General features: G+C 46.7%; 1 protein-coding gene across 3 annotated transcripts in view; it reads left to right on the top strand.

Annotated features, from left to right (window-relative positions):
- KAZN (kazrin, periplakin interacting protein) overlaps positions 1-22237 on the top strand; it is a 1334539-nt gene that overhangs the window by 1114646 nt on the left and 197656 nt on the right. The window lies entirely within an intron of this gene.

Below are 22237 nucleotides of genomic sequence, written 5' to 3'. Positions count from 1 at the left end.
CCTAACTTACCCTGGGCTGTGAGCTAGTACTGTAGACAGAGAGAACTGTGGGCCACTCGCCTGCCCTTGAGGAGTTCCCAGTACAGTACGGGGAAAACAACGGAGGGGAAAAGGAATCCCAGCTCAGCACGTCTTGTGTTCCCGAGGACCCTGGGAACTTGGCACGGAGCTCACTCTTAGAGTGTGTGTTGACTGCATTCACTGCCTAATTGCTCCGAACCATTAGCCAGCTATGCTGTATTCTCAGAGTTACTCATGACCAGGTTAAACTGCAGATTCCCAAGGGTAAATTCTCCCGTGATGAACAGGGTGTTTCCAGTTGTACCAGAAAAGCCAGCAGAGTGACTGGACCCCTAGCTTCCCACAATGCACTTCCCAACCCTTGTCACAACTAGGGCCAGAAAATACCACTGGCATGTGAGACTTTGACCCCGGGAGGCAGAATCCCATTTTCAAGACCTTGGAAATCACGTGAGGGGTTGTCATTCAGACGCTCAGTTGTGTCCAACTGTTTGTGACTGCATGGACTGCAGCACGCCAGACTTCCCTGTCCTTCACTATCTCCTGATTGCTCCACTTCATGTCCATTGAGTCGATGATGCCATCCAAGCATCTCAAACTCTGTTGCCCCCTTCTCCAGCCTTTGCCACCAAGACCAGGGCACAGTTTGCTACCTCGCCTTGGCCTTGGTCTTCTATTGTTTTTCCTTTTTTTTATATAAAAGAAGCACTATTTGTTTATTTTTGACTGTGCTGGATCTTGGTTGCCGCGCATGGGCTTTCTTGCGGTGAGCAGGGGCTACTCTCTAGCTGCAGCACGATGGCTTTTCGTTGTGGTGGCTTCTCTTGTTTTGGAGCACAGGCTCTCGGCGTCGGGGCTCAGTAGTTGTGGCATACCGACTTAGCTGCTCCGAGGCATGTGGGATCTTCCCAGACCAGAGATGGAATCCGTGCCCCCTGCGCTGGCAGGCAGACTCCTAATCACTGACCACCAGGGAAGTCCTTTCCACTGTTCATTTATTCCTTCATCCCACAGGTGTTTAGGCACTGTCTTAAGCCCTGATGACTTGGCGGTGAGCACAGCAGAGCTGTCCCTGCCCTTAGGAGCTGACAGTCTTGTGGTTTATACGTTTCAGGGCACTGCATGGTGGGCTTAGGGTCTGTCATCAGATCTTGCCTGGGTTTGAGTTCCTGCTCGACCACGTGCTGCCCGGAAGACCTCACAGGAGACCTTTAACCTCTTTCTTGCTCCCTCTGAATTTGTTTCATCATCAATGTACTGGGGGGAAGAATAGGATCTTCTAGGTATGGTTGTTCAAACGAGATGAGTTTGCAAATGCAGCTGCTGGTGGCAGAGATGCTGGTGGCAACTTCCTCCTCTCTCTAAACTCATTATAAGCTTCTCCGGGGCAAGGACAGTTTTCTGCTCCTCCTGTGTGTCTCTCAGGGTCTCCTTTGAGCTGCCCTTGGCACTGGCTCTCTATAAATACCTCCTGAGTCATTAGAGCTGAGCCTAAAATTTTGCTGTGACTCCGAAGGTCATTTTGAATAGTCATGGCTAGAATGTATTTAGCAAAACTTCAAATTTTCCTAAAACAGAAAGGAAAAAAAAAAACCATTTGAAATCTCTGATTGGTGAGGGTGACTTGGTGAGACATTCCTAAATTTAAATTTGACTCAGGGAACTCAAACAGGGGCTCTGTGACAATCTAGAAGGATGGGTTGGGGAGGGAGATGGGAGGGAGGGGACATGGGTGTACGAATGGCTGATTCTTGTTGATGTTTGACAGAAAACAACAAAATTCTGTAAGGCAATTATCCTTCAATTAAAAAAAATAAATAAAATGGCAAAAAAATTTCTTCCCATGTTCTCAGGGGCTTTCCTGGTGGCTCAGATAGTAAAAAATCTGCCTGCAATGTGGGAGACCTGGGTTCAATCCCTGGGTTGTGAAGATTCCCTAGAAAAGGGCATGGCGGCTTCCCTGGGTGGTTCAGACGGTACAAGCATCTGTTTGCAATGCAGGAGACCCAGGTTCGATCCCTGGGTCGGGAAAATCCCCTGGAGAAGGAAATGGCAACCCACTCCAGTACTCTTGCCTGGAAAATTTCACGGATGGAGGAACCTCATAGGCTACAGTCCATGGGGTCACAAAGAGTCGGACACAACTGAGCGACTTCACTTTCACTTTCACCCACTCCAGTATTCTTGCCTGGAGAATTCCATGGACAGAGGAGCCTGGTGGGCTACAGTCCATGGGGTTGAGTGACTAGCATTTTCACTTTCGCTTCCCATGCTCTAGCCTCTCACTTCAGCAAGTTGTTGAATCTCTCTAAGCCTTGGTTTCTTTGATGGTAATAAGGGGGCTGACCTGTTTGATGAGGGGCTGTCAGGATGGGAAATGGTGCACAGAAAGCAAGCTTCAGGTTGAGTGCACAGATGATTTTGATAAATGCAGGTTGCTGTTCTAGATCTAATACTTCCACTAGCCCAGATCTTTAAACGCCACAGTAGAGGAGTTAGTGCAAAGGGAGACCCCAGCTCTGAGGGGCCAGGGTGATGACAGAGCACCATTCAGAGGTCCAGTTCTTGGAGCACCATCCATCAAAACCTTGCTCTTTTCTAAAATCTGTGTTCATCCCTGCATTCAGGATGGCAGGTTGGAAGGATTGCAATATAAAAGCAATTATAGAACATTTTAAAAAATGAACTGGCATTTATTGAGTACCTACTAACTTCCAAAATCTTCTCTAAGTATTTTACATTAATTATTTCATTTGAGTCTCATAACCACCCTGTGAAGTAGGTCCTACCATGACCCCCTTCTACAGATGAGGCAACTGAGGCACAGAATGGTGAAGAGATTTGTCAGAGGTCATTCAGGGACTACGTGGGGAGCTGGAAATCAAATCCAGGCGTTTTTCTCCAAGGCTGCTCCTGAGCCATTGTTGTTAACTCCAGCAGTGGTTCTTAAGCTATTTTTTGAGGGGCCCAGGTCTCCTTAGTCCTGTGATGGAAGTGATGGCCCCGCCCCCAGGAAAGTGAGCACAGGACACGCATGTGCCTGGAGCATGTTCCCCAAGGCTGTGCTCTTTCCAAGAGTGAGCCTGAGACGCAGCCAAAAGCCTCGGGCATGTTTACACACCCCCATCTCAGGGTAGAGTCTGGCATAACTTAAAAGAATAAACATTGCACATATTTGGATACAATTTCAAGGGAGTCACTCCCTCCCAAGCTTGCTCATCCCCCCATAAGCCCACAGACAAGAATTCCAGTTAAAAGTCAGAAACCTATTTGCTAATAGAGATAGTTAGGGGTCTTGTTTAAGTCTGAGCTATAATTCTGAAATTAGCATACCACTTATTTACATACAAGCTACTTGAAAATCTCTGATGGCTCAGACCAGAAGATAAAGAATTTGACTGCAGTGCAGGAGATTTGGATTCCATCCCTGGGTTGGGAAGATTCACTGGAGAAGGGATGGCAATCCACTCCAGTATTCTTGCCTGGAGAATTCCATGGACAGAGGCTACAGTCCATGGGCTCGCAAAGAGGTGGACACGACTCAGCAACTAACACTTGCACTTTTCACTTTACTTGAAAATCACCTGCTTCAGTAAACAGCCCCCTGACCTTACTGTTCATGATTAGGAAACCCTTTTTTATCCCTTGGGTGCGCCAGCCCCAGTCTGCTTTGCAGGAAAGCGCACGGGCAAGGAGTTGGGTGCAGGCATTTTATATCTTTAGATGTTTTCTTTTGTGCCACCACAAATCTTTTGAGGGAGATGTTATTTTTCCCATTTCCCAGATGAAGAAACAGAGCCGAAGAGAGATAAGGCTCCCAGAAATAATGCTCCAGCCATTGTTGGGTGCAGGCATTGTTTGCCAGGGTTTCATAGCCTGTGAATAATAAAGCCCAAAGCATCCAACACCACAACATTCCTTTCTACTGTGCCCCTGAATTAAAGGGTAAAATTAGCATTTAATACTGTGTGTGTAACAGAAGTATGGTCTGTTTGGCTTTGCTTTGAAAATATGTATATACTGTCATATACTGTCAGGCTCTCCAAATTGGGGATTATAGAAGCCCACAGCTGAGTGCATTTTTGAAGGTCATTGAAAGCAGGGCTTCTCAACTTAATATTCACGACAGTCACCTGGGGCTCTTGTGAAAATGCAAAATTCAATTCACTAGCTCTGGAGCCGGGCCCAAGAGTCTGCATTTCTAGCAAGTTCCAGAGACTCACCCATCCTCTTGCCTTTCCCTGAACAATGTCTCATAACTGAGCAGGAAGTGTTATCCAAATGCTTCCAAAAGACACGTGTGTCTCAAAAGGAGCATTGGTGGTGGAGAAGGTCTGCTGATGGGATGGGGGCAGAGTGGACCCAGAGACTGACAGGGTTTAACATGAAGCATAAAGCTGTGCTCACTGAGGGAGTCGGCCACGGAGGGGAGAGCATTCCTGTCCATGGGAAAATGCCCTAGAGGGAGCTATTATCTATCGGTATCAACTCTTCTCCGAAAAATGTTTTAACAAGAAATCAAGAATCAACAAAAATAACATTACCTCCAAGTTCTCCTTCATTAACCTGAAGATGAGAAGATAATTACCGCTTTCTGGCTTGTGTTAACCCCAGGAGACCAGCCTGGGGATGGGGGAGAGGCACTCCTCCTGTTCTCCCATTGCCCCCCTCTCCCAGCCACACTGGCCTCCTTCTGGGGTCTCCAGAGTTCCCAGACTTTTGCACCTTCAGACTTTTGCACCTGCTGAGCTCAACGTTCCCACAACATATACACACACAAGTATATTATTAATGTTTGTGTACATATGCATGCACACACACATATATGCATACACATATGTTTATGTGTATGTATGCTGCTGCTAAGTCACTTCAGTCATGTCCAACTCTGTGCGATGCCAGAGACGGCAGCCCACCAGGCTCCCCTGTCCCTGGGATTCTCCAGGCAAGAACACTGGAGTGGGTTGCCATTTCCTTCTCCAATGCATGAAAGTGGAAAGTGAAAGTGAAGTCGCTCAGTCGTGTCCGACCCTCAGCGACCCCATAGACTGCAGCCTTCCAGGCTCCTCCGTCCATGGGATTTTCTAGACAAGAGTACTGGAGTCGGGTGCCATTGCCTTCTCCATGTGTATGTATATGTATGTATATTTAGACCTATACTTAAACATGTGTTTCTCTGTTTACTTGTTTATTGTAAGTTCCATGAGGGCAGAGTCTTTGTTTCATTCACTGCTATGGTTCCAATACTTAGAACAATAGCTGGATCCTAAGACCCTGATGCTGGGAAAGATTGAAGGCAGGAGGAGAAGGGGATAACAGAGACGAAATGGTTAGATGGTATCACCAACGCAATGGACATGAGTTTGAGCAAGCTCCGGGAATTGGTGATGGACAGGGAAGCCTGGCATGCTGCAGTCCATGGGGTTGCAAAGAGTCAAGTGTGACTGAGCGGCTGAATAACAACAGCAAGGAGGTGCCCAGAAATACTTGCTAAGTGAATGAATGGATGGACTACCACCACCACCCCCACTCCCAGTGTGGCTGTGAGGATTAGATGAGATTATTTATGTAATTAGTACATCATGATATAAGTGAACAATAAACGCTTTCTCCTTTCCTCCTCTCTTTCCCCACTTTCTCATCCCTTCCCTACCTGCTAAGAACCTCTTTTATTATTTTACTCCTTATGAACTCCATGTTTTGAAAGATTTCTAAACTGATTAAATTTTTTGAGGCGTGTGCTCAGTCATGTCCGACTCTGCAACTCCATGGACCTGCCAGGCTTCTCTGTCCATGGAGAGAAGCCACCACAATGAGAGTAGCCCCCGCCCACCACTACGAAGACCCAGTACAGTTTAAGTCAGCTCAAATATTTATTTAAATATTTTTTTGTGCTGGTTGTGCTTAGTCACTCAATCGTGTCTGACTCTTTGCAACCCAATGGACTGTAGCCCATCAGGCTCCTCTGTCCATGGGGATTCTCCAGGCAAGAATACTGAAGTGGGTTACCATGCCCTCCTCCAGGGGATCTTCCCAATCCTGGGATCAAACCCAGGTCTCCCACATTGCAGGCAGATTCTTAACGGGAAGCCACCAGGGAAGCCCATTTAAATATTTAAATCAGTTTAAATATTTATTTATTTTGGTTGTACTGGGTCTTCGTTGCAGCAAGCGGGAGCTGCTCCCATTGTGGTGGCTTCTCTTGTTCTAAAGCATGGGCTTTAGAGTGCTCAGGCTTCAGTAGTTGTGGCTCATGGGTTTAGTTGCTCTGCGGCCTGTGGAATCTTCCCAAACCGTGGATCAAACCCATGTCCCCTGCATTGGCAGGCAGATTCTTAACCACTGGACCACCAGAGAAGTCACTAAATAATAAATTACTTTCTTCCCTGTGTTATGAAGCACAGACATGGTTAATGGTGCAGTAGCATCAGCCTCTCCATAAAGAACCCAAGATTCCTTGCAATAGGAATACCGTGATCCCAGCTGTAAACAGGCCACCACTGCAAACCCAGAAATTCTTATGTTCTCAACAATTGTTTAGACCTCTGTTATAAGCAAGCTAGTTATGCCTGAACAGATGAAATGCCAGCCCTAAACAAAGAAACTTGAGATGTTTAGTTTGTCTGTCCATATTGAGTTATTAGGAGCAAAATGATAATTTCCATTAACCCCTTTTCACATTTTTGAAAAAACAGCCCTTTCCTGCAGTTCCCCTCCCCCTCGGCTACCATAAGGAACCCCAGTTTGGGAACCATCAGCCTCTCCCGCCCATGCTATTTCTCAGGCCTTGGAGCCCAGAGGAGCTATTTTTTTCAAGATGCATCTACTTGATCACTTTCTCTCCCTGTTCCCAGTAATGAGCTTTCGGGCCTAATTAGAATGAAATGTGTTGTTTCCCTTCCTTCTTTGTCTCCATAATGATCTTTATCATTAGGATGGATTAGTTTCCCGTGCTGGGCTCTCTCTTGTTCTCTCATTATGATTTCATCATGGTGTTTGTCTGTGCGTGCGTGATTCTGCTCGCCCTGTGGATGGGGATAGTTAAGGGGACCTCCGCAGAAACTGGGAATAAAGAAACAAGAGAAAGAAACAGGAAGAAAAGTGACGAGGAATGAAAATGGCATGAAATGAGCCGCTCTCTCGACAGCCCCTCCGGATGATAATTGAGAATGGGAAAAGCACAACACAGCCCTATTTGTGCTTCCTCGTCACCGCGGCTTTAATGAGAAAGGGAAATTGACCGACGGGAGACGTTTCTGTCATCTTCCGGCACTGTGAGCACCATTGTGAGGTCCCGGCTGAACTCACTCGCCTGAGCTGCGCTGTATACGCTCCCAACACAGAGGCCTCTGCCCAGACTTGCTTCTCGCCTGTCTGCTCGCTGAGTCTCTTTGCCTGAGCACATCCTCCCCTCCCCTACTCAGACTGTTTTCTTCCCACAACATGTCAGCTGGCGTTTCCAGCACCTGGACTCCACCGTTGCAGAATTTCTGCACTGGCCCTCACTTCCTCCTGCAACCTCTGTATGTGAGTTACTTCAAAGACCTGCAGGGGAACTTCCCAGGTGGTCCAGCAGTTAAAAATGCTGGGGATGTGATTTGAATCCCTGGTTGGGGAACTAAGCCCATTTGCCACAACTAGAGAAGCCCATCCACTGCAAGGAAGACCCAACGCAGCCAAAAAAAAAAGAAAGAGAGAGACCTGTAGGAAGGGGAGAGGAAGGAAGAAAGCCCAGAAGTCAGGTGGAAGGTGCCAATCAGTCCCCCCAATGCTAAGTATCTTTGAAGCACTTTCTAGTTGTTAATGTAAATCACTCTCAATACACACAGTGGACAGGGATGATATTAACCCAATTTAACCTGTTAAAATGTGGCTTTATGCATTATTGGTTAATTCAGTCTCATAGGAAAATGGCCACTCCCTCTGTCCCCTCCACTTCACTGGGAATCACTGTGTTGTGGTGGAAAGAGCATGATGCATCAGTTACGATAGATCTGTTATGCTGCAGTAACAAATGATGCCCCAAATCTCACTAGCTTTCAACAAGGGTTTGTTGTTGTTCAGTTGCTAAGTCGTGTCTGACTCTTTTCGAACCCACAGACTGCAGCATGCCAGGCTCCCTTGTCCTTCACTATCTCCTAGAGCTTGCTTAAATTCATGTCCATTGAGTCGATGATACTGTCTAACCATCTCATCCTCTGCTGACCCTTCTCCTTTTCCCTTCAACCTTTCCCAGCATCAGGGTCTTTTCCAGTGAGTCATCTCTTCACATCAGGTGGCCAAAGTACTGAAGCTTCAGCTTCAGCATCAGTCCTTCCAATGAACACCCTGGACTGATCTCCTTTAGGATGGACTGGTTTGATCTCCTTGCTGTCCAGGGGACTCTAAAGAGTCTTCTCCAGCACCACAGTGCAAAAGCATCAATTCTTCAGCACTCAGCTTTCTTTATGGTCCATCTCTCACATCTTTATTTCTCACTTATGCTACGTGTCCAGTGCGATTCAGTGGTGGCTCTGCTCTGTGTCATCTTCACTTCAGGACCCAGGCTGATGGAACAGCCTCCATCTAAGACATAAGTGGGGAAAAGAGAACAGGCAGATCATGTGCTGACTCTACAAGCTTCTGCTCAGAGGTGACACACATCAATTTCTGTTCACATTTCATTAACCAAAGAAATTTGCAACGCCAAGTCTGCCATCATTTGAAGGAAAGTATAATCCTCCCCTAGGAGGAACAATAAATATTTCTGAAAAATAATCCAGTCACCATGATGGCTTTATAGTTTATAATTACAAAAGTAAACAAAGTAAAAAATTTAGAAATGATATATTTACTTAATGGAATAATATAAATCAGTTAAATGCCTATAGGCAAGAACATGAGAATGCAATGTTGAGTGAAAAAAATCAAGGCATAAAAGACTATGTATATTGTGGTATTATTTTAAAACTCAAAAAAAAGTGAAACTAGAAAATATGTTGTTAATACATATTAATTAAATAAGATTTTTTTTAAGTGATGATTACAAATGCAGCTCACTTAATTTTTGGCTGGGCTGGGTCTTAGTTGCAGGATCTCTAGTTGGCTTTATACAGGATCTTTAGTTGTGGCTTGTGAGCTCTTAGTTATGAGATGGGAGCTCTAGTTCCCTGAAAGTGAAAGTGAAGTCGCTCAGTCGTGTCCGATTCTTTGTGACCCCATGGACTGTAGCCTACCATGCTCCTGCCTCCATGGGATTCTCCAGGCAAGAGTACTGGAGTGGGTTGCCATTTCCTTCTCCAGGGGATCTTCCTGACCCAGGTATCGAACCCGGGTCTCCTGCATAGACACTTTAATCTCTGAGCCCCTGACCAGGGATTAAACCTGGGCCCCCTGCTTTGGGAACTCAAAGTGTTAGCCACTGAACCACAAGGGAAGTCGCAAGATAGGGATTCATTAAACCCCAAAACCTCTGAGGGCAGCACCCTATGATGGAGGCAGCAAGGGTTTAAAACAAGAGAGAGGTGATTATATTGATTCACAGCTATTCATTTCATTATTATAATCCATAAAATTTATATATATGATTTCCCTGGTGGCTCAATGGTAAAGAATCCACCTTCCAATGCAGGAGACTCATGCTCGATCCCTGGGTCGGGAAGAAGAAAATGGCAAGCCACCCCAGTATTCTTTCCTGGGAAATCCCATGGAAAGAGGAACCTGGTGGGCTACAGTTTATGGGGTCACAAAGAGTCAGACACGACTTAGCAACTAAACAACAACTTATACGTATATTCACTTCAGTTCAGTTCAGTTCAGTTCAGTCGCTCAGTCGTGTCCAACTCTTTGAGACCCATGAATCGCAGCACACCAGGCCTCCCTGTCCATCACCAACTCCCGGAGTTCACTCAAACTCATGTCCATCGAGTCAGTGATGCCATCCAGCCATCTCATCCTCTGTCGTCCCCTTCTCCTCCTGCCCCCAATCCCTCCCAGCATCAGAGTCTTTTCCAATGAGTCAACTCTTCAAATGAGGTGGCCAAAGTATTGGAGTTTCAGCTTCAACATCAGTCCTTCCAATGAACACCCAGGACTGATCTCCTTTAGAATGGATTGGTTGGATCTCCTTGCAGTCCAAGGGACTCTCAAGAGTCTTCTCCAACACCACAGTTCAAAAGCATCAATTCTTCTGCGCTCAGCTTTCCTCACAGTCCAACTCTCATATCCATACATGACCACTGGAAAAACCATAGCCTTGACTAGACGGACCTTTGTTGGCAAAGTAATGTCTCTGCTTTTGAATATGCTATCTAGGTTGGTCATAACTTTCCTTCCAAGGAGTAAGCGTCTTTTAATTTCATGGCTGCAATCACCATCTGCAGTGATTTGGGAGCCCCAAAAAATAAAGTCTGACACTGTTTCCCCATCTATTTCCCATGAAGTGATGGGACCAGATGCCGTGATCTTAGTTTTCTGAATGTTGAGCTTTAAGCCAACTTTTTCACTCTCCTCTTTCACTTTCATCAAGAGGCTTTTTTGTTCCTCTTCACTTTCTGCCATAAGGGTGGTGTCATCTGCATATCTGAGGTTATTGATATTTCTCCCGACAGTCTTGATTCCAGCTTTTGCTTCTTCCAGCTCAGAGTTTCTCATGATGTACTCTGCATATAAGTTAAATAAGCAGGGTGACAGTATACAGCCTTGATGTACTCCTTTTCCTATTTGGAAGCAGTCTGTTGTTCCATGTCCAGTTCTAACTGTTGATTCCTGACCTGTGTACAGGTTTCTCAATAGACAGGTCAGGTGGTCTGATATGCCCATCTCTTTCAGAATTTTCCACAGTTTATTGTGATCCACACAGTCAAAGGCTTTGGTGTAGTCAATAAAGCAGAAATAGATGTTTTTCTGGAACTCTCTTGCTTTTTCCATGATCCAGCGGTTGTTGGCAATTTGATCTCTGGTTCCTCTGCCTTTTCTAAAACCAGCTTGAACATCCGAAAGTTCATTGTTCACGTATTGCTGAAGCCTGGCTTGGAGAATTTTGAGCATTACTTTACTAGCGTGTGAGATGAGTGCAATTGTGCGGTAGTTTGAGCATTCTTTGGCATTGCCTTTCTTTGGGATTGGAATGAAAACTGACCTTTTCCAGTCCTGAGGCCACTGCTGACTTTTCCAAATGTGCTGGCATATTGAGTGCAGCACTTTCACAGCATCATCTTTCAGGATTTGAAATAGCTCAACTGGAATTCCATCACCTCCACTAGCTTTGTTCGTAGTGATGCTTTCTAAGGCCCACTTCACTTCATGTTCCAGGATGTCTGGCTCTAGGTGAGTGAATTACATACAGTTTTTTCTTTTGGTCAAATACAAACATAAAATTAACCATTTTTAAGTGCACATTTCAGTGATATACATTCACATTGTAAGGCAACCATCACTACCATCCATCTGCAGAACTCTTTTCATCTTGCAAAACAGAAACTCTACACCCAATAAGCACTAACTCCCTGTTTCTCCCTTCTTCTACCCCTGGCCACCACCTAAATATATTATTTTCTATGTATCAAATATAATATAAGAATTTATTTTGAAAGAAAAAACATGGACTTTGGAAATACACAGACCTGGGTTCAAATCCTGGCTCTCCTATTTTCTAACTTCTTGACCTTGGGAGTCTGCCTAATCCCATCTACTAAGTGGGAATGATAAAAGCTCCCTCCCAGGATGTGTGGAAGGATTATAGATGACACAGAGCTTTTAGCATAAGGCTAGACATACAGTCAATGCTTTAAAAAAGGAAGACGATATTCTATTAAGTGGTAATTGATTAATTAAGTGTTGAATATAGAATTGACCTGAGGCCATGCCCTTTCACAGTACTTAAATGGGCTAAGGCTGGGTTGGCTGTGTCCCCTGGGAGTTTGTGAATGCAGTAGCGGTACTGTCTGCAGACACAGAGCCTTGAGGGCCAGAAAAGACACTAGCAAGGTAGCCTCAGGTCTCTAGCTCGAGATGAAGGGAAGTTGTGCCTCCGTGGGAAAGTGGGACCCGCATGTTATGAAAAAGGCTGTTTGGGCCCTGCAATGGCAGAGATCAGTAGTTGGGACATAGACTGTATGACCTGCAAAGCCCCAAATATTTACTGTCTGCATTAGTTGCTTCGTTGTGTCTGACTCTTTGCAACTCCAAGGACTGTAGCCCGCCAGGCTCCCCTGTCCATGGAATTATCCAGGCAAGGATACTAGAGTGGGTTGCCCTTCCCTTCTCCAGGAGGTCTTCCCAACCCAGGAGTCAAACCCAGGTCTCCTGCACTGGAAGCAGAGTCTTTACCATCTGAGCCACCAGGGAAGTGCCCATATATTTACTATCTGGTCCTTTATGAAAAAGTTTATCAATCTTTGTTTTAACATGACAAAATGCAGTGACCTTAAGACGGGTAGCAGAATCACTGAAAACTTCTACAAGTAAAAACCAAACCCTGGAGGCAGAATCCAGGTTGAGATGCCTCAGGATTCTTGCAATGAGAACCACGCGGCGGCTTCTCAGAACTTGCCAATCACCTTTCCTTTTCCAGCTCAGCAAGTTTGGATCTGAGGTAAGTGAGCCAAGTTTGGTCAGCTAGAATGCACCACTCCGGAAACAGGCTGATCTGGGCAATTGAATTTCTCTTTAATAGAAGATTGAACAAAAAAGTCCTTTCGGCGTTGCCCCCCGAGGAAAAGATGTTTCAGTTGTGTGCGAAGCCCATTTTCCTGATAGAGAAGTTGAACTTGCAAATGTCAAAGCTCTCCATTGCTCAAGGGTGGCACTTCCCACTGGTGAGACATTGTGCGTCGGAAAGTGAAGACAATGAAACTGAATCTGCCAAACCTGTGACATCTCCTAAAAGGTGAAATCTTTTTCTCATCTTATTTTTTCTTCCATTTATGATCCAAACATGATCCCTTCCATGGAAAAATCTCTCTTCCTCAGTTGCCCTGAGTTGACTCTGTGGTTGTGACCCACATGCCACATCCTCAGTGATCCAAGACTTTGTTATTTATCAGGTAAAAATATAAAGACAACCAGTAAAACACAAGTTGCAGCCAAGTATTTCAATCCCCAGTACCTATAAAAGCTGAAATTTTGAAAAATTCCTGTTATCAAATTGAAATCTTGTTTTCACTATGTCTGCCTTCCAGAAGAGAGGAAGGGTGTTTTTAAAGGCATCTTAGGTGACTTCCTTTGGTTAAGATTCCATGTTTCCACTGCAGGGGACATGGGTTCCATCCCTGGTCAGGGAACTAAGATCCTGCATGCTGAGCAGCGTGGCCAAATAAATAAAAGCAGCCTAGAGGTCAGGATTCTGTGAATCAGACTTGTCTTGGGGGCTTGCCAATATACAGACTTGCAGATCCACTGATAGGTCTCCACAGGGGTCCTGGCATTTTTTTTTTTTTTAATGTAGCTTTCTAGTGTTTACATTTGGCACTCCCCCTCCCCTCCCCACTCCCTGCCTCTGGCTTCCCTCTCAAGGGTCCGTGAGCTAGGAAGACAGGCAGAAGTCAATGCCCTCCAGGCAGCTAGCAGAGCCCCTCCAGAGGGTGGTGGCCCCGCTGTCATTTGCGTTCTCAGTCCCAGCCTAAATGGAGTCTCAAGGTCTCCAGGGAGCCCAGCCCAGCACCTGCCACAAGCACTCAATTCTCCCAGAACCCCAGAGAGAAAGCAGTCCTGGCAGATAGAGTCCCTGCTTGCGGCTTGCCTCTGGGCCGTCTCTGCTGACTTGGTGTCTGGATGCTCTCTCTTCATCCTCATTGTGGGAAGTGGGGCATCTGTCTTTTACAGGCATCTGCCTCTCCCTTTCGCTCTTTGTATCCTACAGTCCCTGGATTGTTTGAAGGCTAGTTTTCCCTACGACATCCTCAGCATCCTACCCTCCCCTGACAACCCACAGGAGCCCACCCTGCAGACATTCCCTGTAGGGTCTGCAAGGAACAGCATGCAAAGGGAGGCACTGAAGTTTTCAGGGAAACCCCAGATTGTCTTCAGAGCAGACTTTGGAATTACTTTCTGTCCTGGCATCACCACCCACCATCTTTGTCCATGGTGAGGGTTAGATTTGCTCATCATTCTCAGATGGGGGCAGATAAGCCCAGGAAGCTCCTGGCATTGGGCTGTGAGGGCCTCCTGCAGGCCCAGCCATCTGATGGCGATCCCCAGGCCAAGTCATCTGACTTGTCTTGTGTCTCCAGTACACACATAGAAAAAGTTTCTGGAAGGAAGAATGGGAAGGGAGGGACATGGAAGGAAAGGAGGGAGGAACCATCAGTCTCTCAAGATTAGTCCTTATTTCTGCATCCTTTCTGCAAGTATGTGTGAGCATGTACTATGTGCCAGACACAATTCTAGATGCTAGTAGTAAAGAATCTGCCTACCAATGCAGAAGACACAGGTTCGATCCCTGGGTCAGGAAGCTCCCCTGGAGAAGGAAACGGCAACCCGCTCCAGTGTTCTTGCCTGCGAAATCCCAGGGCCAGAGGAACCTGGTGGTCTACAGTCCATGTGGTCACAAAAAGTCAGACACAACCAATCAACTAAATAACAAAAGGTATAATGATGAACAAAATTAGACCAGCACCCTATCTCATAAGGCTGACTGTCTACAGGAGGAAGTCACAATAAGCAAATAATCATTTTTTTTAAATTTAGAGAAAAATGGCCCCCATGACAAGAGCTGCACAGGAGGGGTAGAGGCTCTTGGAGCTGGTTGGGGTGTGTGTTGGGGACTTCCTGGAGAAGCAAAACCCTCAATGAGTGCTGAAGCATTGATGAAGACACCCAACCCTAACTTTAACTGGTTGCTCCACTCCCTCCCATCTCTCCATCACATTCACCCACCTCCACTTTCCCTACAGACACAGTAGTGGCTGGGAAAGTACAGAATCCAATAACTGTTTCTGGCAATGTTGTGTTTGGAGCTTTTTATGACACTCAGGCTAAGACCCCAGTACCTGGAAGCCAGAGAGGGTCAGAACTCAAAGGGAACGGAATCAATCTGTCCCCTTTAAGCCTGTGTGGCAGGTACAAGAGTGAATGAGAAAACCTTGCTTACTGAGGTGTCTCAAAAGTTGTGCAAATGACAAGCTCACTTTTAGCTGAAAAGAAGACACAGCTGAAATACTGATGTGGCGACCAGAGTCCAGCTCTGGACCCAGCTACCAAGGGAGGTGCTAAATAGTTGATGAAGAGCATAATTCATCGGTGATTAGGGCCCTCTGGCTGCAGGCTTCAAGCTAACTCTTCCCCATGCACATGTCTCTGACCCACCAGAGCCCAGGGTGCAGCCACTCAGTCAGCGGGGCTTGAATCCAGTTGTAAACTCGGTGCCTCTCATCACCCCCTGTCTCCCTCCCCAGCCCACAGCCTTGGCCATGGCCACTCCCGCTGCAACATCCCTCTGAGCTTCTGCACACACTGGTCCTTCTTCTCAGGGATCCTTTCTCCTCCTTGAGCACCTGGCCCCCTCCTGCTCCCTGACTTGCCTCTTAACATTGTGCAACTCCAGGATTGTTTCTTCATCTCTTTGTACCTCAGTGTTCTCATCTGTAAAATGGGAAAGCTGTAATAGTCACGACTGAGTAGAGTCACTGGGAAGACAGGACATGTTAGGGATGTCAAGGGCATAGACCATTGCATTGCACATTAATACTTACTCTCTAGACATTAGGCATTGAATTTATTCATCCTTCCTAACTTAGCTCAAGCATCATCTCCTCTTGGAGCCTTCTTGGCCTCCCAGTCTCAGGTAAGGAAGCACTGAAACCTGTGCTATATGATTACATGGTTACTCAGATTGCTGGTTTGTGGTCCTTGCCTAAGCTTCTTGAAGACCAAGATGACGTCATTCATCTCTGTATTCCCTGTGGCTGAAACTGGGTACGCAGTAGGTGCTGAACGAATGAATGAGTAACTGAGTGAGTGAATCTCAACACACATTTGATCTCAGGGTCTGAGATCCTTGATGATACATTGATGATGGGGAAATCAACTCAGAATATTTCATATGTGTTACTTGGGCTGAAGAACACAGCCATCTGACCCTGCCAGGGGTGAAGTAGTTTTACTTGTCTGGCTAGCTTACGATTCAACTGCCCCAGAGGCTGCCCTCTGCACTAGGGTGCTTGATCCCTTTGGAACAGTAGGCAGAGTCTATATTGGCCCCATGAATGTCCCGATACAGTCTGCCCGCCATCACTCGAAGCTGAGTTTTGGAAAGTGAGCCTCATGTTCCGTCTCCCCACCTTCCAGAGTAGGGTGTTTTGCTATTTTTCCTCCTTCCTCCCTCTACCTCACTGGTGACCTCTCCCATCTTCCATGCCTCTTGCTCACTATACTGGGCCAAGGGGCAGCCCCAGAATCTAAAGTGCAGCCATGGGGCTATCTTTGGATCTTTCTAGCATTGGTTCCCCCCAACCAATTCCCAGCTTTCCCCTGCCATGCCTTATATGCTGAGCACATGCTCCAGGCTCTGGGCAACTCTGCCAGCCAGGAAGTGCCTACCGCCCTTGATTAGCATAAGCAACGTGCTTTCCTTGGCTGGGTCTGGAGCTGTTGCAGCCTAATTAGCAAAGCCGCCAGATCAGCAGGGCCTCTCATTAACACTGATCCGATCTGTGTCTCAGCTGCTGAAGCCCCCACAGTCTGTCCCTCAGCAACCTTCCCCCAGGATCACCAGGACTCTGGTGGGGGAGGGAGTGACAGCCAAAAAGGGCCATCCCATGCCCTGTCATCTGCTGATGTGTAACCCTGGCAGGGGCTCATCATCCTGGAGGGCAGGGCTGGGGCTGGGTGGGGGCAGGGGGAGGCCCCTCTGGAAGTTCGATGCAGGCTTCCTGTCCCAAGTCTTTTTTGCCCTTCTATCATGCAATGAGTCTGTGCTAGGAGCTGTAAAAGATGCTGATATGGGTCATGATGCTCAGTATCAGTAAGCTCCATCCCAGACTTCCCTGGTGGTCCAGTGGTTAAGAATCCGCCTGCCAATGCAGGGGACATGGGGTTCGATCCCTGGTCCAGGAAGTTTCCACATGCCATGGGGCAACTAAGCCTGGAAGCCACAACTACTGAGCCCATGTGCCCTGAAGTCTGTGCTCTGCAACAAGAGAAGCCACTGTAATAGGAAGCCCAAACACCATGACTAGAGAGTAGCCCGGACTCACTGCAACTAGAGGAAGCCTATGCACAGCAATGAAGACACAGCACAGCCAAAAAGAAACAAATAAATTCAATTTTAAAATCAAAACCAATACAATATTGTAAAGTAAAAAAAAGTAAATGAATACAAAATAAAAAAGAAAGCTCCATCTCTTCCTCCAAGCCCTTGCTCTGTGGCCGGGACATCTGCCACAAACCCCCTCACTGGTCAGCCCTGGGAGTGTAGCTAGGTCAGCTGAGAGCACCCGAGGCCAGAGAATAAGAGCAAGTGAAGGGGAAAGTGAGCAGCAGCTGCTTAGGTTTAGGTAATCAGAAGGGCTTCTCGGAGGAGGGGCCATTTTAGCTGAGATGCAATTGACAAGGAAAAGTTGGCCAGACAACTCTCTGGAGGAGAGGAGTTCCAGGACAAGGGACAGTGAGTGCAAATGAGAAAAAAGATGTGTCTTTTAAAAAAGGGAAGGCCAGTGTGCAAAGAGCTTGGTAGGGAGTTGGAGAGGGCTGGGTAATAAGAAGGAAGGACTAGTCTGGTGAAGGAAGGACTAGTCTAGTGAATGATTGAATGAATCAGAGTTGAAAGCAGTGAGGGACTTCGCTGGTGGTCCAGTGGCTAAGACCTCATGCTCCCAATGCAGGGTTCCCAGGTCTGATTGCTGGTCAGGGCACTGGATCCCATGTGCCACAACTAAGAGTTTGCATACCACAACTAAGAGCCGGTGCAGCCAAATAATATATATCTATTTTTTTAATTGAAAGCAGTGAGAAACCACTAGAAACTGGGGTAATGAGTAAAGCTTTCTAGAAGACACGAGGCTTCCTTCTGCTCCCCTGTCATAGAACAGATTCTGTGTAGTGAGAGAGAAGAGGGAGACCGCGGACAGTGGCAGGTGAGAAGCAGACAGTTACAACAGTGTCGGTGGTGGAACTCCTAACTCTTTTATGACAAGTCCCAGTGAATGAGCCAGGCACCAAATAATGCCTGAACTTCTGGCTGTCACAACAACTCTGCAGTGGGGTACTGTACAGTCAGCAGACTGAGGTGCAGAGAGGTTAAGGTGGTTGACCAAGGCACATCCTTCATATGTGATAGAGCCAGGCATTGGGCCCATACATGCTCCTGATTATTCCTGAGTCAGCGTGCATCTTTGCATTTGCTTAGGGAGCCAGCAGACCTGCTGTGCTACATGACTGGCAGCCCAAGTTCCTGCCAAAAGCCATGTATTTGTCCCTGGGAAAAACTTGTTCCATGGCACTGGGGAGCTTTGCCCCACCAGATTTGCTGGTTGGAAGCTCAGAGCATTTATCCAGATTGTTGAGTATCTTTCCACAGTAAACATTTGTCACTCATTTGGGCCACACTGCATGCAAACTTCCTTGCTATGCTTGGAGAAGCTCCAGTTGCTTTAAGGCAGAGCCTGCTTCTCTCAATCACGTTGAAAATATTTGTTTTCCCAGCATCCCTTGCAGCTAAGGAATGAATCTGTAACCTAGTCTCCAATCAGATGCAAACATCTGGAAGCCAAGGACCCAAAGAACAGGCAAGTAGTACAAAATTTGGATTCAGTTTCCAAAGACTGTGGTAGCACACGTCAGCCCACTGTCAGTGATGGCAGTCAAGATAGAGCTTTTGTGCCCAGCAGCATGGACTGATCATAGGACTAGTTCAGTGGTTTGATTTGGGGGCATTAATTTTGTTTATAACAATTTTTAAACTAGTTATTTATTGGGCTGCACCGGGTCTTAGTTGCGGCATGTGGGATCTTTAGTTGTGCATGCAGGATCTTTAGTTGCAGCATGTGGGATCTAGTTCTCTGACAAGGGATCAAACTTGAGTCCCCTGCATTGGGAGCGCAGAGTCTTAGCCAGTGGACCACCAGGGAAGTCCTGGGGCATTAATCTTGGTTTCAGCCCTCCAAACCTGACTCTCCCATTCTCCAGGAGATGTATGAGTTGGCCAGACAAACATCGCTTTTCTGTTTAAATTAGCTAGAATTGGTTTCTGTTGCTTGCAACCAACGACTCTAATGAGTACACTCTCATTAGGCCTCATCAGATCATTAGAGAAGGGAACTCTGGGGCGGAGGGCAGGCTTGGACTGTGCCAAGCAGATCCAGGGGATAGCCTCAAAACTCCCAGAGGAGGGGCAGGGAGCTGACGTTTCTGGGGCAAAGAGAAGGACTTTGGCAGACACTCCTGAGGATCTCAGACTGCTTAGCCACATGAGCCTCCATAGGATTTTCTTGTGATCTGGATTCCAGACTTAGACTGGCAAGAACCTAACTTTTTTGAAAGTTACATAATATGGGGATGGAGGTGGAGGGAACAGAGGTTGGGTATTGGATTTTGGCTTTTCCATCCACTAGCACTCAGTTAACCTCTCTGAGCCTCCATTTCCTCATATGTGGACTAGGGCATAGCAGTTGAAATGCTGTCATCTGTAAATACTTAACACCCAACTCCAGCTGACATAAAAAAAAAAAAGGAAGATATTCATTAGAGTCATGACACTGCACTTGAAGATGTAGTTCAACTTGACCTTTGGCTCTGTCTCCTTTCTTGGTGATTCTCTTGGCTCTGCCCTACTCTGGGCATCAGTTGCCTCCTCAGGCTGGAAGTGAGATGGCTGGTGAAGTTCTGACACTGTATCTGGTCAGGACAACCTCAGAGAAAGAAAAGGTGTTCTTGTAAGCCATCCAGTCAGGAAGAGCTTTCCCAGCAGTTTATAACAAACACTCCACCCATCTCATTGGTTCAAAATCAGTCACATGACCATTCTCCAACCAATAGCTGTCACCAAGAGAATACCATATACTGATAGGCTTGGGCCTAAACTCCTGAACCAATCACTGGCCAGGGTTATGAGATTATCACCATTGGCTTAAAACATCAGTTCTCAGACTTTTGTCCAGCATCTTGATGGTACATCTTCAAAAATTAGAGAGGACTCCAACAAGCTTTTGTTTGTGTGGATTATATTTATTGATGTTTACCATTTTAGAAATTAAAACTCAAAAAGATTAAATATTTGTTTTTAAAATAATAATAAACAACCCATTATACTTGTTACTATAAATAACATATTTTATGAATAAGAATTATACTTTCCCAAAAAAAAGTTAGTGAAAAGAGTAGCGTTATTTTCTACTTTTGCAAATCTTTTTGAAATGTCACTCCACAGAAGACAGCAGGGTTCTCATACCTGCTTCTGCACTCAGGTTGTCTCAATGTGTTATTTTGGTTGTACTTGATGAAGAAAATTCAACCTCATGCAGATACGTGGTTCGGAAGGGGAGGCCCTCACAGACCTCCTAGAAGGATCCCAGGAACCCCAGCTGTCCTCAGAACACACCTTGACAACCACTTGCTTAAACTAAGCAAGATTTGCAGAGATAATAATCACCCTATTTCATAGCATTGTTGAGAGAAAGCTAAGGGAGATTATGTATGTAAATCGCTTAACACAGGGTTCAGTAAATTGTGTCTGGGAGGGAGGAAGGACCTCAGGTAAAAGCCTCAGGTAACAATCCATTACCCAGAAGAACTGACTTCTCAGTTCCTTTCCCCAGGGTCCCTCCACCCACACACGTCCCATTATGCCATTCTTGTTACATCTCTGGAAGCAGAAATACAATGAAATTGCCACAGAAAGGAAAATGAGAGCATTGTTCAACAGAGGGGAAGATCAAACCAAGCTGTCCATCTCAAGCACCTGATCAGAATCAGTGTTTCCCTCATCAGAGAGGCAGAAGCCAGAGCTGACACAACCTGGGGATCAGGGTGAGCCTCGGATTTGCTGACAGTCCCTCGCAAGGGCAGAATGGAGGCCCTTTCTCAGGAGTGGCTGTGCAGATACTGCAAGATACAGTCCAAGGTCCAGAGGCCAAAGCAAAGCATCAGAGTCCAGCACCCCGTCAGCAGGTTGGGGTTGGAAATGGGAATCTGAAAACTGGATGGTGTCAGAAAGTCAGAGCAGGGCAAGAGAGAGCACAGGGGGCCTTGGTGATTCGGGAGAAGAGCAAGAGAGTTCAGACCAAAGTCAGCACTTCTGGCTTGCAGGAAGCAGCTACAGCACTTGCGTGCATATGTTCACAGGGTACAGGGCTGAGAGGAGAAAGTGATGGTGTGATAGACTGGCCACACAGCACAGCTTTCAGAATGACCCAGTTTTAAAAGACACTAAGCGACCTCACTTTCACTTTTCACTTTCATGCATTGGAGAAGGAAATGGCAACCCACTTCAGTGTTCTTGCCTGGAGAATCCCAGGGACGGGGGAGCCTGGTGGGCTGCCGTCTATGGGATCGCACAGAGTCGGACACGACTGAAGCGACTTAGCAGCAGCAAGAGGGTAGGACCTTGTATCTCCAACAAAATGTCCAAGAATTTCCCACGCTTCAGCATCTGATTGCGTCTCCCAGACTGCCCCTTGCTCCCAGGAGTGGCTCCCAAAGCTTTTAGCTGACCAAGCGTTTGGATTTGGGGCTCAGAACCTGCTCCCCCCACAGACAGCTGAAGGAGCTCTGCTCTGAAGCTCAGGGGACACTGGCTCTAGCTCCCAGTCTGTGCCATGTCACTGTGTCATTTAGAGCTTGTCACCTTCCCTCCTGGTAACTCAGGTGTCCCATCTGTGGGTGGATAAAAGCATCATGGAGGACACCCCAGAATGTGTGCTGAATGAGGGGCTTGAGGACCCAGAAACAAGCAGGGTGGAGTATTCCACTAAGTCAGGTTCATGGTGGGGACCAGGGAGGCAGTAAGCCAGCCAAGGGTCATGGCACCTGGGAACTTTGGGGTTCCGCACCTGGTGACGTGTCCCATCTCAGCCCTTGTAACACGTTTCTAGAGCCCCTTACCCTGGTGAACCTACAGGTGTTTGCCAGCTTCTGACCTGATAAAGATCAAGGTCTTCCAACTGGGTATTAGGGTAGTGAGGCCTGTGAACCTGGGTGTGTGTGTGTGTGTAAGCGAGCTCCATTGGAGCACATGGGCTTTCTCTACTGCAGCACACAGGCTTCTCTTGTTGTGGTGCATGGGCTTAGTTGCCCCGTGGCA

Source organism: Bos indicus x Bos taurus, chromosome 16 (assembly GCF_003369695.1).
Source record: "Bos indicus x Bos taurus breed Angus x Brahman F1 hybrid chromosome 16, Bos_hybrid_MaternalHap_v2.0, whole genome shotgun sequence".
NCBI lineage: Eukaryota > Metazoa > Chordata > Mammalia > Artiodactyla > Bovidae > Bos > Bos indicus x Bos taurus.
Note: the sequence above shows the minus strand (reverse complement) of the source record. Positions and strands in the feature narration are given on the sequence as shown.